The sequence below is a fragment of the Schistocerca serialis genome, chromosome 2 (genome assembly GCF_023864345.2).
Source record: "Schistocerca serialis cubense isolate TAMUIC-IGC-003099 chromosome 2, iqSchSeri2.2, whole genome shotgun sequence".
NCBI lineage: Eukaryota > Metazoa > Arthropoda > Insecta > Orthoptera > Acrididae > Schistocerca > Schistocerca serialis.
In genome coordinates, this window is record NC_064639.1 from 738276652 (window position 1) to 738290640 (window position 13989).

Genomic DNA, 13989 nt, shown 5'->3' on the forward strand with positions numbered 1-13989 from the left:
GCCAGCCGCACACAGCTGTGACTCACGTATTGTAGTAACGTGCGGACACTCTCATTTCATGTGATCGACGCTTTACAATCAAACACCTCGCTGCTCAACTGGACGTCTCTTCTGGTTCAAATGGCTCTGAGCACTATGGGACTTAACAGCTGAGGTCATCAGTTCCCTAGAACTTAGAACTACTTAGACCTAAATAACCTACGGACATCACACACATCCATGAACGAGGCAGAATTCGAACCTGCGACCGTAGCGGTCGCGCGGTTCCGGACTGAAGAGCCTAGAATCGCTCGGCCACTACGGCCGGCTTTCTTCTCGTTGTGGTGACACACTCGTCCACCAGTCGGGTACTCAAAAGTGTATACCATAAAGAGTATGCCATAAAGAGCAACAAAGGGCCATCTGTCGTGATTGCTTACGCGTTACGAGGCTGACCGTGACTATTTTTTGTCAGACATCGTCATAGGCGATGAAACATGACTTCATCACTTCGAACCGGAAACAAAACTACAGTCCACGAAGTAGCATCACACCACCTCTCTTCCGAAGAAGAAATTCAAAGCCGTACCTTAGCTGGTAAAGTCATGGCGACGGTCTTCTGCGACACTGAAGGGGTTACTATGTTTGATGTCCTCCCTTATTGTGCAAACGATCAACTGTGAAGTGTATTGTGCCACCGTCAGGAAACGGAAGAAACGACTTCGGCGCGTTCGTCGCCACAAAAATGGTAACGTACTTCTCCTTCTCTGTGACAATGCCAGGCCTCGCACAAGTTTGCGCACCCCAGAGGATCTCAGAAAACTTCATTGCACCGTTCTTCCTCATCCACCGTACAGCCCGTATCTCGCAATCTGTTTGGCCCGATGAACGATGCACTCCGCGGGAAGGAGCACTTGGTTGATAGCAAGACGTTGGCTCCAGCGTCGAGAAGTAGAGTGGTACCATGAGAGCATACAAGCCCTCCCAATCAGGTGGCGTAAGGCCGTGGCATTGAGCGTAAATAGAGGTTTGAACTCAAAGGAATTGGGAATAATATGGTGTACTGGAATCCCGAATAAAACGTGTCTGCTTTCAGAAAAAATGTGTTGTATTACTTACTGATCACCCCTCGTATAAAAGCTTATGCGACCTATTGCTACACATCAAGTAAACGAAAGTCCGCCTCTCCTTTATACCTAGCCTCAAAGGGAAAGGACAGCGAAGGTAGCCGTATACTAAAAGCTGGTGTCTACAATTGCTAGATGCTCATTAATTTCGTAACGTTCGTCCAGCGCTCACCTCCATAACTAGTTTTTTCTGAGACTTATTATTGTGTTTTGTCCATATTTGAGGGACTATCTGCTAGCTTTCCCCCGTGCTTACTCTCGCATTTGAGAAGATATCTTGATTTATCTTACTTGCTTTTCTATTAATCTATCTCGTATATGTGCAGTGCCGTGTTACTGTCTCAGACGTCCTTCTACATCTACATCTACATCTACGTACATACTCCGCAATTCACCATATGGTGCGTGGCGGAGGGTACCTCGTACCACAACTAGCATCTTCTCTCCCTGTTCCACTCTCAAACAGAACGAGAGAAAAATGACTACCTATATGCCTCTGTACGAGCCCTAATCTCTCTTATCTTATCTTTGTGGTCTTTCCGCGAAATATTAGTTGGCGGCAGTAAAATTGTACTGCAGTCAGCCTCAAATGCTGGTTCTCTAAAGTTCCTCAGTAGCGATTCACGAAAATTTCCTCCAGAGACTCCCACCCGAGTTCCTGAAGCATTTACGTAACACTCGCGTGGTGATCAAACCTACCAGTAACAAATTTAGTAGCCCACCTCTGAATTGCTTCTATATCCTCCCTCAATCCGATCTGATAGGGATTCCAAACGCTCGTGCAGTACTCAAGAATATGTCGTATTAGTGTTTTATTAGCGGTCTCCTTTACAGATGAACCACATATTCCCAAAATTCTACCAATGAACCGAAGACGACTATCCGCCTTCCCCTCAACTGACATTACGTGCTTGTCCCACTTCATAACGCTCTGCCATGTTACGCCCAAATATTTAATCGATGTGACTGTGTCAAGCGCTAAACTACTAATGGAGTATTCAAACATTACAGGATTCTTTTTCCTATTTATTTGCATTAATTTACATTTATCTATATTTAGAGTTAGCTGTCATTCTTTACACCAATCACAAATCCTGTCCAAGTCATCTTGTATCCTCCTACAGTCACTCAACGGCTACACCTTCCCGTACACCACAGCATCATCAGCAAACAGTCGCACATTGCTATCCACCCTATCGAAAAGATCATTTATGTAGATAGAAAACAGCGGACCTACCACACTTCCCTGGGGCACTCCAGATGATACCCTCACCTCCGATGAACACTCACCATCGAGGGCAACGTACTGGTTTCTATTACTTAAGAAATCTTCGAACCACTCACATATTTGGGAACCAATCCCATATGCTCGTACCTTAGTTAGGACTCTGCAGTGGGGCACCGAGTCAAACGCTTTCCGGAAGTCAAGGAATATGGCGTCCGTCTGATACCCTTCATCCATGGTTCGCAAGATTTTATGTGAAAAAAGGGCGAGTTGCGTTTCGCAGGAGCGATGCTTTCTAAAGCCGTGCTGATGCATGGACAGCAACTTCTCTGTCTCAAGGAAATTCATTATATTCGAACTGAGAATGTGTTAGAGAATCCTACAACAAACCAATGTTAAGGATATTGGTCTGTAATTTTGAGGCTCCGTCCTTCTACCCTTCTTATATACAGGCGTCACCTGCGCTCTTTTCCAGTCGCTCGGGACTTTAAGTTGGGCAAGAGATTCGCCAATGCAGTAGAGTACTCTCTGTAAAACCGAATTGGAATCCCATCAGGACCTGGCGATTTATTTATTTCCAACCCATTCAGCTGCTTCACAACCGCAGGGATGTCTATCATTATGTCCTCCATACGGGAATCTGTACGAGACTCAAACGGCGGTATGTTTGTACGATCCTCCTGCGTGAAAAATTTCTCAAATGCTAAATTTAAAATTTCAGCTTTCGTTTGCTGTCTTCCGTTGCCAGGCCTGACTGATCAATGAATGACTGGATGGAAGCCTTCGACCCGCTTACCGATTTTACGTAAGACCAGAATTTCCTTGGTTTTTCAGCAAGATCTTTTGCTAAGGTATGACGGTGGTACTGGTTGAATGCTTCGCGCATCGCTCTTTTTACAGCAGCACGAATCTCTACTAACTTTTGCTTGTCGTCATTCTCCCGATCGTTCTTATACCGCGAGTGCAACTGCCCTTGCTTCCTGAGCATTCTCCGAATTGCGCTGTTAAACCACGGTGGGTCTTTTCCGTCCGTAACCCACATTTTCGGCACACACTTCTCCAATTTCTTGTTGCTCGCGTTGTGACCAGGTGCGTGAAGAGCCAGGGCGAGCCCTGTGGTGCACCCCGCCGGGGTTCTCGTAGGTTTTCCGACCGTGGACTTCGCGGCGGGCACCGTATGCGCGGTGTTTCCAACCGCAAATACCGGGTGATTCTACTGTTTATTTTAGACAAACTATAACACGTAGAATTATGACGCGCGTGTCAGTGGATAGAAGAATGTTCAAAGATGTTTATAGTACCCTGGCGACTGCACCATAACAGAAATCATTGTGTGTTGGAATTTGTGTGAAGCCAGTCCATTTTTCAAGTGAAACGTGCACTCTGTCGTCGAATCAGCGAGAGGCCGCCGCTGCACAGGTAGTGTTATGACTGGCATGCTTCCTTGGGAGTCGGTTAGATATGCAAAGAAAAGAGCACTGGTCATGACGCCTGCAAATGAAGCCTTACCAGTTGCAGTAACTGTAGCAACTGCGTTCCGGCGACCATAACAGAAGGTACGAATTTTGCATTTCAGTCCGCCAGGATATGGCAGAAGGCACGTTTTCCGAACAACTCATCTCTTCGTTCGAATCGACGTTTCATCTATCGGGTAAAGTAAACCACCACAATGCAAGAATTTGGGCGTCACAAAATCCTGTTGTCGTCTTTGTTACTGAGGTAATTGTAATAGGAATGTTATACCTGCACATGCTGCGAAATTTGTTGTTCCCTCGACTTCACGAAAGTTCCAATGATTTCATATTTATGCGTGACGGCGTCCTGCCACACTTTCACCTTGAGGTGCGGTAGTATCTTAAGAACACCACGACCCCGACGCTGTACTGGAAGAGGTGAACATTAAGATCTTGTTCATTGCTTTTAGCCTCCCCAATCAACATAACTCGCACCTTGCGATTTTCTGTCTGCGAGGGTATATGAATGACTGTCTTTGTCCCTGCTACCCTTCAAGAGCTGAGAAATCGAACTGTTCAAGATTTTGATTCTATAAACGGACGCCTGTTGATTCGTGAACCTCTTCCTTCACCTCGTCATCGGAGCTGAATCGCTTTCCGGCCAAATGTTCTTTTAACCTAAGGAACAGGTGATAGTCACTGGGCGCCAAGTCAGGACTATAGGGTGGATGGGTGATTATGTTCCACTGAAACTGTTGCAGGAGAGCAACGGTTTGCCGAGCGATGTGTGGGCGAGCGTTGTCATGGAGAATGTGTACTCCCTTGCTCAACATTCCTCTTCTCCGGTTCTGAATTGCACGTTTGAGTTTTTTCAGAGTCTCAAAGTACCTGTCAGCGTTAATTGTGGTCCCAGCGATTCAGCTCCGACGACGAGGTGAAAGAAGAGCTTCAATACTTTCTGAACAGCATGGTGGCGAGCTGGTATGACATGGGCATACAAAAACTGCCACAGCGTCTACAAAAATGCATCGACAGGTTTGCATTATGTCGACAAATAGCTAACTGTTCGAGCTATAAACTGATGTAAACCATTGTAGAAATAAACAGGTCTATGTACTGATAAAAAATAGGAGACCTTACTTTTGGGATTACCCTCGTATTTAATGTTATCACCACATACCCTCGATGTCCACATGCAGACAGTATTCGTTAATGATATATTGGAAGAGAGAGAAGCTGTAAAAATATTATTGAGTTCTCTACCAGGTGAAGTTAGCAAAGTTTTACTCAGTTGGATGCTATAAAAATAACGATGAGAGAGAGAGATGTGAATTGCAGTTTGCTTTTGAACATAAAAATGACTTTTTTTCATTTTCTTCGGCCTGTGAATAGCTAGTGTAAAAGATACTCTTCTGTGCTGATATTTAATGTGTCTGAAATGCATGTAATAACCACGTGTACGACAATTTATTTACAAGATTACACACGCACTAATTTTGAATGTGAGGAACGCTAACAACTATGCCAGTTTGTTCAGCAAACTGAAAGTAATCAGTTTTCTCAGTTCTCGTGTAATTATGACTGCTTTATTATCATTGAGACTTTTATTTTATTTTTTGTTAGTAGTTGGTCGTTTATAAGAGACAAACTGACGTTATGTACAATAGTTCCACTGAAAATTTGCGTCACAATACAACTTTTAACTTAGATGTTCCTGTACACTCACTGTTTTCAGAGATTAAAGTTCTCTCTTTTACTGAAATGGATGTCCCAAAATAACAAGGACATTCTGTGGTCCTCATAAAAATAGTGTAAGCTTCCGACGCGTTTAAGATGTGTTATCGATGTTATGCACAGTAAACATGAACAAGATATGTGCGACAGGTTAATAAGTCATCAAATATTCTGTTATAGAGCTCCGACATCGGCAGTTTGCTCACCTACCGTCGACAACAATACCGTACACCGAGTTTCTAGTTTTACTCAGTGCGATGTTACGAAATTACGAGCAGGAAGGGAATGCAAATTGTAATTATAAAAATGACTGTGTTTTTCTTTTTCCATAATGTGAGTAGATAAACTAAAACCACTGTGTTCTACTGATATTTGTGTGTCTGAAACGTATGTAATATCCACATGCATGACAATTTATTTATAATATTTCCACAGACACTCATTTTAAATGCCTGGAGGAGAGGAGTGCATGCAGGCTATGGGAGACTGCTGGAAGCAGCCGACAGCAGTAAGTGGAGGTGGGGGGGGGGGGGGGGGGGAATCTGTCGAGTGCAGCCCCCAGAGTTGCCTCTTACTACAGCGAGTTGAAGCCAAGGGCCGTAGCGTGTTGTTGGCCATTCTTCTCCCAGAGAGTTGTCCATTACGAACATCCAATATTTCGATATTGTTCCAGAGTCGGTATTTCCTAGAAACACTTTTGATATCTGCAGACCTGAAACAGTATATCATTGTCAACCCAACGTTGACCAAAGCAGAGCACCTGCAATGATTGCAATGATTAGGTACCATCAGTGGCAGGTTAGAACAGGCGAAGAAAGCCAGCATTACCTACAGGGGGAGGAGAGGGACGGAGGATGGAGGATATGAAGGAAGGTAAGACTGGTTCTGATTAGTCTGCATCGACAGATCGAGGTGAGAACACAAACACTGTCCTGGAGAAAAAATTTTTTCGGTAGTTGTGTGATGTTATTACAATGTTTCATCTTCCTGTAGAACCATGGCTGGCATCCACTCTTAGTATAACATAGTTGTTGCTATTCTTTCTACAAAATAGTTGCTTGCTTATAAGAGGATTACATCTCTGACCTCCTAGGAGACAGTGGTACCACTAACAAGAAAAACATTTCCATTCATCTCGTAATGTTCCCTCAATATTGATTATCGGGTTGTTGTTTGGTCCTACCAGCATTACATTATTGGCAACGTCTTCTAGTCGCCATAATGTGTAGAACCTGCTGCCTATACATATGTTTAACAACTGTAGGATGGCTTTAAGTACTTATTTTGTAGTACATCCAACGCAAGATTCAGTGTTCTCGGTTCAATATTCGTTGTAGCAAGCATAGTTTGTAACACCGTTATAGATTTAAGTAGTTTACACAGTGTTATTATGCGTATGTAACTACGAAGTGCATGTTCTGTACTAGTAAAGATTTTTTGTCAGAGGGAAAGTGCAAGTTTATTATGTGTATATTGTATAGATTTAATAATGTTTAAAAATAATAAAACTTCATAAAATATATATGCTCGTAAAAGAGAAATTGTATTTTGACCACTGGTTCATGCTATTATATAAAGGAAAAGGTGCAAGGAACCCCCTCCGCTGTGGAAGGGGCTTGGCGCGTGGGAAATGATAGATTTGGGGTTCAATCTGGGCAGCAAGAGAGAGAGGGGGGAAGTGAATTAGGGGAGGGCGAGAGAGGGGGAGGGGAGGGGATGTGGGGGTGACGGGAGAAGTGGGGCTGGTGAAGTCAACAATGTTTAATTTTCACATCTACCCCCATGGAGAGGAGGTGGGGGTACCAACCAGGTAGACACACTATCTTGAATAAATGTGGCAGCAGTGTAGACTATCCTCATTTCGGCTTTATTCCCATACTGGCTAGCTGTCTTCACTAATGCAGGCAGCCATCTAAGGGAACTGAGACTGGCCCCAGACACAAGAGGTGCGAGTCCCTGCCACGATGAGCTACGATACCCACCTATAGAGCCCATTGCACATATCGAAAAAAAGAGTGCCGGAAAACATATCATTTGCACAGTGTTTAGTTGTGTTCATAAGAGAATCCGCACTGTTACCACTGGTCCAGTTATACAAAGTGTATAGCGCAAGACTATGTTTGTTATTCGTAGGTCGTCATTATCAAGAAGTTGTTATTTCATTTACATCGCGGGAGTCGGTCTGCGGAATTCGGAAAATCCAAGGATAAGCATGTGGAGAATTGTGAATCGTAACGTTTTGTCTGCGAAAGGCAAGTTTTAATCGCGATCAGGAAGGCAGATTATGTAATGTACTCTGCTAACCTACAATTAGAATTTCACGCCAGAAACAATCGCGATAAATTTGGAAAAAGTGAGCGAAATATAGTATCCCATTTGCGAAGTATAAGAGGCAGTATGTAACTTTTCTCGAGTAGTGTAACGGATAGCACACTAACTACGAAAAAAAGTATTTGTGATTCCCTGTCCGATATCCTGTTTTGACTTTTGGTTTACGAAAAAACGGCATATGTTAAGCGAAAGAGCACACTATCAGCAGTCACTGGCCATCATGCCATTTTCACACTAGACTCATAACCGAAACTATCTGATCGAAGCTACAATCGGAAACAACAGGTGTCAATACAGTCATGTTATTGTACTGTTTCCGGATTTTCATTTTTCACCTTTTTGCATCTCAGTTAATAGCTTCAGTACTTACAATTGTTTCAACATCGTTCGATTAATGCAGGTAAATGTCTCGATTTACTTCACATTTAAGTTTAAAATTCTACCAATATGGGAGGAAAACGCAGGCGGACATATATTTAGTCGAATTTTACGATAATATTCTCACAATGAATCCATTATGCTACACGCTTTATCCACTGGCACATAATTCACGTTGGGATTAATAGTGAGCGATAAATTTAGCTGACGGAGTAAGATAAATTTGCACACCATACGTCATTACCGTCGAGTGGCAGTTTGTCAGGGTCTTTTTGCAGCTGTCATCATGTCTCCACACGGGAAAACCGCTGAAGTCTCGCGGATGCACAGCAGTGAGGCGATAACCACCCCCACTTGCCGACAATGGTCGCCACCGTTTATAAAACCACGCAAAGGGTTTCCACACACCCTGTGCTATTTTCAGGGGGCCATCAGACCACTTGATTCATGATCCGATATTTGAGCACTAACCTCGGAATTATTTATTGTTTTCTTTTTATTAATCTTCTGGTAGTGAGTAATCTTTCATAAATTGTTGGTCTATTGTGTCTCTCTCACTTAATGGATTCTAAATTTTGCACTGGAGTATAGCTATAATTTGGTTTCTAAAATTTTGGCGCTAACAGCCGATTCACAAATCAACCTAATGTCATCTTGCTGGATACCTAACTTTACTGTTAAAGGAACAATATTAATGTCAGAATATACGCGTCAGGTGAAAGTAAAACTGACACAGATGCCATGGTAAACGATACTCTCTGGAGCAGTGTATCATATTCTGCGTACAACAAACGTTATTGTTTTGTACTAAATACTGAGATGTAGATGGAAACCAATTATGATACTGTGATAATGAAAACATCTCCCTCACTTGCTTCTCGCTCGGTGCGGTCTTTAGAGCCGGATTACAAACCTGCATTGGGAATGTATGGTATTGGAAGGAAATATCGTGGCATTTCTATTAAACCGGTTAGATAATCTATGGAAAAAGAAGATTTGAATGACCAAAAAGAAGATTTGAATGACCACGGCTACGAATTTTGTTCCAATCTCTTAATCACTGCGCCATTTGGCACGGTTCTTATCATAGTCCAGTTAATACTTTCCGGTGTTTATACATCTTCTCCAGGTATATCTCCCCCTCTTTCGATCTTGGAAAAGGCATTCACAACAACGAGACGAAATTTAATGCTGAGCTCCCAATGCTTACGGTACCTTTTCTCCAGTCTAAATTTTGTAGTAAATTTTGCAGTTGCCTTTATTAGTACAAGTTCCAATGGCATGAGACCAGCAAATCTGAATCACTCTTAACATAAAGTAACAGTTCCTTTAACTTACTATTTATTCTATTTCCTCGTCATCAGTAACGAGGCACGTAAATTTGTACAATTGTTGTCGGCATTGACTCTAACCCAACTCCATAAGAATAATTCAGTCAGTTTACTGCTACAGTAGCTTACCGTGTTACCCACCTCCCTCTTTACGCGAATCCACTACCTATTATATCATACGCAATCATCTGGTCAGATACATCTGCTCCCTTTCAGCGTAGATCCGTCAACATATATTAACTTTAGCCAGCATTTACCTCATTAAACTTCCTAGTTCCACAACTACACTGAAATTTCTAAATTTCCGCACTTCATTCCTTGGAACGATAGCCTTATTCCCTCTCCTCATAATTAGTTTTTATTCAACTGCAAGCAGTAAGTGAGATCTAATCCGAAGAATATCGAGTCCAAGTCACTACTTTTAGGAACCAGTGATTATAAGCGCTTTGACTCGTCTCTTCAAGAAATTAAAATATCTACGTGGAGCTAACCCTTGAGGAGATCACCTGATCGTTTTAATTACATTATTTTACGTTATGATACAGCAGACCACAAGTTAACAGTGATGAAAAACAGAATGAAATTTAAAAGAATCGTCCGGAAGAATCAGTATGGAAGTAAGTGGAATACGGAACTGAGGAATAATTTGACCCGTTTGAAGTTGGCGAAGGATGTGAATACCGCAATCAGGACACCCGGAGTAGGAAGTTCAGTTGAAGAGCAGTAGGCATCCCTACAAAGGGCAGTCATAGATGTTGGACAAACGTAGGTACAAAAAAGATAACTATAAAGAAAACCTGGGTAACAGGAGATATACTTCAAGTAATCGACAAAAGAAGGATGTACAAAAATTTTCAGAGAAAGACAGCAATATAGCAACATAAATCTCTTGGAAATGAGATAAACAAGAAGTGCAGAGCAGCCGAGGCGAAACACCTGCAGGGGAGATGTGAAGAAACCAATTAAGAAATGATCGTCGGGAGGACTGATTCAAAGTATAGAAAAGCGAGTGTGGTAACTTTTAAGAGTGCAGTGGGAAAACCACTGTTAAACGCAGAGGAGAGAGACAATTCCTTTCCTGTGTCAACCTCTTCATCTCAGAGCAGCACTTCCAACCTATGTCGCCAATTATTCGTGGAGTATATTCCAATCTCTGCCTTCCTCTACCATTTTCACCCTCTATAGCTCTCTCGAGTACCATGGAAATTATTCCCTGATGTCTTATCACCCTGTCCCTTCTTCTTGTCAGTGTTTCCACATCTTCGTTTCCCCTACGACTCTGTGCAGAACAGCCTCATTCCTTACCTTATCAGTCCACCTAATTTTCAACATTAGTCTGAAGTACCACATCTTTAATACTTCTATTCTCTTCTGTTCGCCTTTCCCACAGTTCATGTTTCACTGCCATACAATGCTGTGCTCCTAACGTACATTCTCAGGAATTTCCTACTCAAATGAAGACCTACGTTTCATACTAGTCTCTTGGCCACGAATGCCCTTTTTTGTCAATGCTAGTCTGCTTTTAATGTCTTCCTTGCTACGTCCGTCATAGGTTTTTAGCTGTCTAGGTAACAGAATTCCTTAACTTCATCGTGATCACCGACTATGATGATAAGTTATTTCACTGTTCTGATTTCTGCTACTTCTAATTTCTTTCATCTTTGTTCGATTTATTCTCAGTCCATATTCTGCAGTCATTGCATTCAACAGATAATGTAATTCTTCTTCCCTTTCACTGGGGATAGCAATGTCAGCAGCAAATTACAAGATTAATACCTTTTCACACCGAATTTCGACCCCACTTTTGAATCTTTCTTTTATTCGTGTCATTGCTTCTTCCGCGTATAGATTGGATAGCAGAGTCGAAAGAATACATCTGTGTCTTACACGGTTTTTTATCCGTGCACTTCGCTCTTGGTCTCTTATTGTTCGCTCTCGGTTCTTGAACATATTGTAAATTACCCGTCTTTCCCTATAGCTTACCACTATTTTCCTCAGGATTTAGAACATTTAGCACCATTTAATATTATCGAACGATTTTTCCACGTCGAAAACTCATTTGAACTTGTCTTGATTTTCCTTTAGTCGTGCTTCCTTTATCACCCGTAACGTCAGAACTGCCTCTCCGGTGCCTTTATCTGTCCTAAAGTCAAACTGAACGACATCTAACACAGCCTGAGTTTCCTTTTCCGTTCTTCTTTAGGGCCTATATTGTTCTTGTCAGCTGCATGGATACACGAGCTGTTTAGCTGATTGTGCGATAATTCTCGCACTTGTCAGCTCATGCTGTCTTCAGAATTGTGTGGACGATATTTTTCCGAAAGTCAGGTAGTATATCGGCAGTCTCATACATTCTGCACACCAAAGTGAACAGTCGTTTGGTCCTAATAATAATTGGCATATTTGACGTGAAATAGGACAGATCACTGTCCTGGTTGTACACCTCATTTACTTGGAAGGTGCGACAAGCAATAATATCTCTTCTATTAAAAGCCTCCAGTCCTGCAACGGCCTTAACTGTATTTCCAGGATACCGCACAATTGCAGCAGTCACTCAATTATTACCATGTTGATTTTCATCTCTCTTCTCCACTGTAAAGTTGAGAACACATCCGCAAAACACGGACTGCCCTTGCTGAACAACTTGCGCTCCCACGTAACTAGCCGCGGTAACTGTTTTGAGCTTAAGTCTTCCAAAGCTCTTTTAAATTCAGATTCTAGTACTGGATCCCATATCTCTTCCATGGCGACTCCTTCTATCTCATAAAACAAGTCTTCCCATAGAGGACTTTAACGTAGTTTCTCCACCTATCCGCGTCTTCTTCTGCATTTAACAGTGGAATTCCCATTGCACTCTTAATGTTACCACTCTTGCTTTAAATTTACCGGAATGTTGTTTTGTCTTCTCTATATGCTGAGTCAGTTGTTCTGACAGTCATTTCTCTTTCGATTTTTCCTAATTTTTCATGCAGCCATTTCGCCTTAGATCTCTTGCACTTCCTATTTATTTCATTCCTCAGCGACTAGAATCTCTGTGTTCCTGAATTTCCGTGAACGTTTTTGCACTTTCTTCTTTCATCGATCGCCTGAAGTATTTCTTTTGTTACCCATGGTTTCTTCGCAGTTACCTTCTTGGTACTTATGTTTTTCTTTCCAATTTTTGTGATTGCCTTTTTTAGAGATGTCCATTCCTCTTCAACTGAAATGCCTACTGAGCTGTTCCATTCAGCCTCTATGGCCTGAGAGAACTTCAAGTGTATCTCTTCATTCCTTAGTACTTCAGTATTCCACTTCTTTGCGTATTGATTCGTCCTAACTAGTCCCGTAAACTTCAGCCTACTTTTCATTATTACTAAGTTGGGATCTGAATCTATATCTGCTCCTGGGTACACCTTACAACCCAGTATCTGATTTCAGAATCTCTGCCTAGGCATTATGTAATCTAACTCAAATCTGCACATTTCTCCCGACGTTTTTCCAAGTATACCTCCTCCTTCTCCTCTTGTGATTACCAGCTGAAATTTACTGCAGAACTCAATACTCTTCTCTCATTCTTAGCCGCAACCCCATATCCTCCCGTAACATTTCCTTCTGCTCCAGCCCCTACAACAGCATTCCACTCCCCTTTGACTGTTACATTTTCATCTTCCTTTATATGCTAATTACCCGTTCAGTATCCTCACGTACTTTCTCTATCTCTTCATCTTCCGTTTGCGACATCGGCATGCGTACCTCCACTGTCGTTGTTGGTGTTGGTTTTCTGTCGATTCTGATGAGAACAACCCTATCACTGAACTGTTCACAGCAACTCACTCTCTGTCCTACCTTTCCACTCATAATGAATCCTACTCCCTTTACTCCATTTTCTGCTCTGCTGCTGTTGATGTTACCCTATGTTCGCCTGACCAGAAATGTTTGTCTTCCTTCCATTTCACGTCCCTGATCTCCACTATATCTAGATTGAGGATTAGCATTTCCCTTTTCAGATTATTTAACTTCCCTTCCACCTTCAAACTTCTGGCATTATGACATCTTCTTCCCATGGTCAACTCCTCCTTGGCAACTCTCTCCCAGATATCCGAATAGGCGAATATTCCGTAATCTTTTGCCAATGCAGAGATCATCACGGCACTTTTCAATCACGGGCCACATGTCCTGTGGATGCATATCATGTTAATGCAGTGGTCTGCACTGCCTTCTTCATCCTCATGCCGTTGATCATTGCTGAATCTTCCGCCGTTAGGGGCAGTTTCCCACCCCAAGGGCAAGAGAATGCCCTGAACATCTATCTGCTCCTCCACCCTCTTTGACAAGGTCGTTGGCGCAATGAAGGTGACTTCTTATGCCGTAAGTCTTCGGCCGTCATTGCTGATGATTTTTATTAAAAATGTAAGCGGTGGCGGGGTTCGAACCCAGGACCGATGACATTT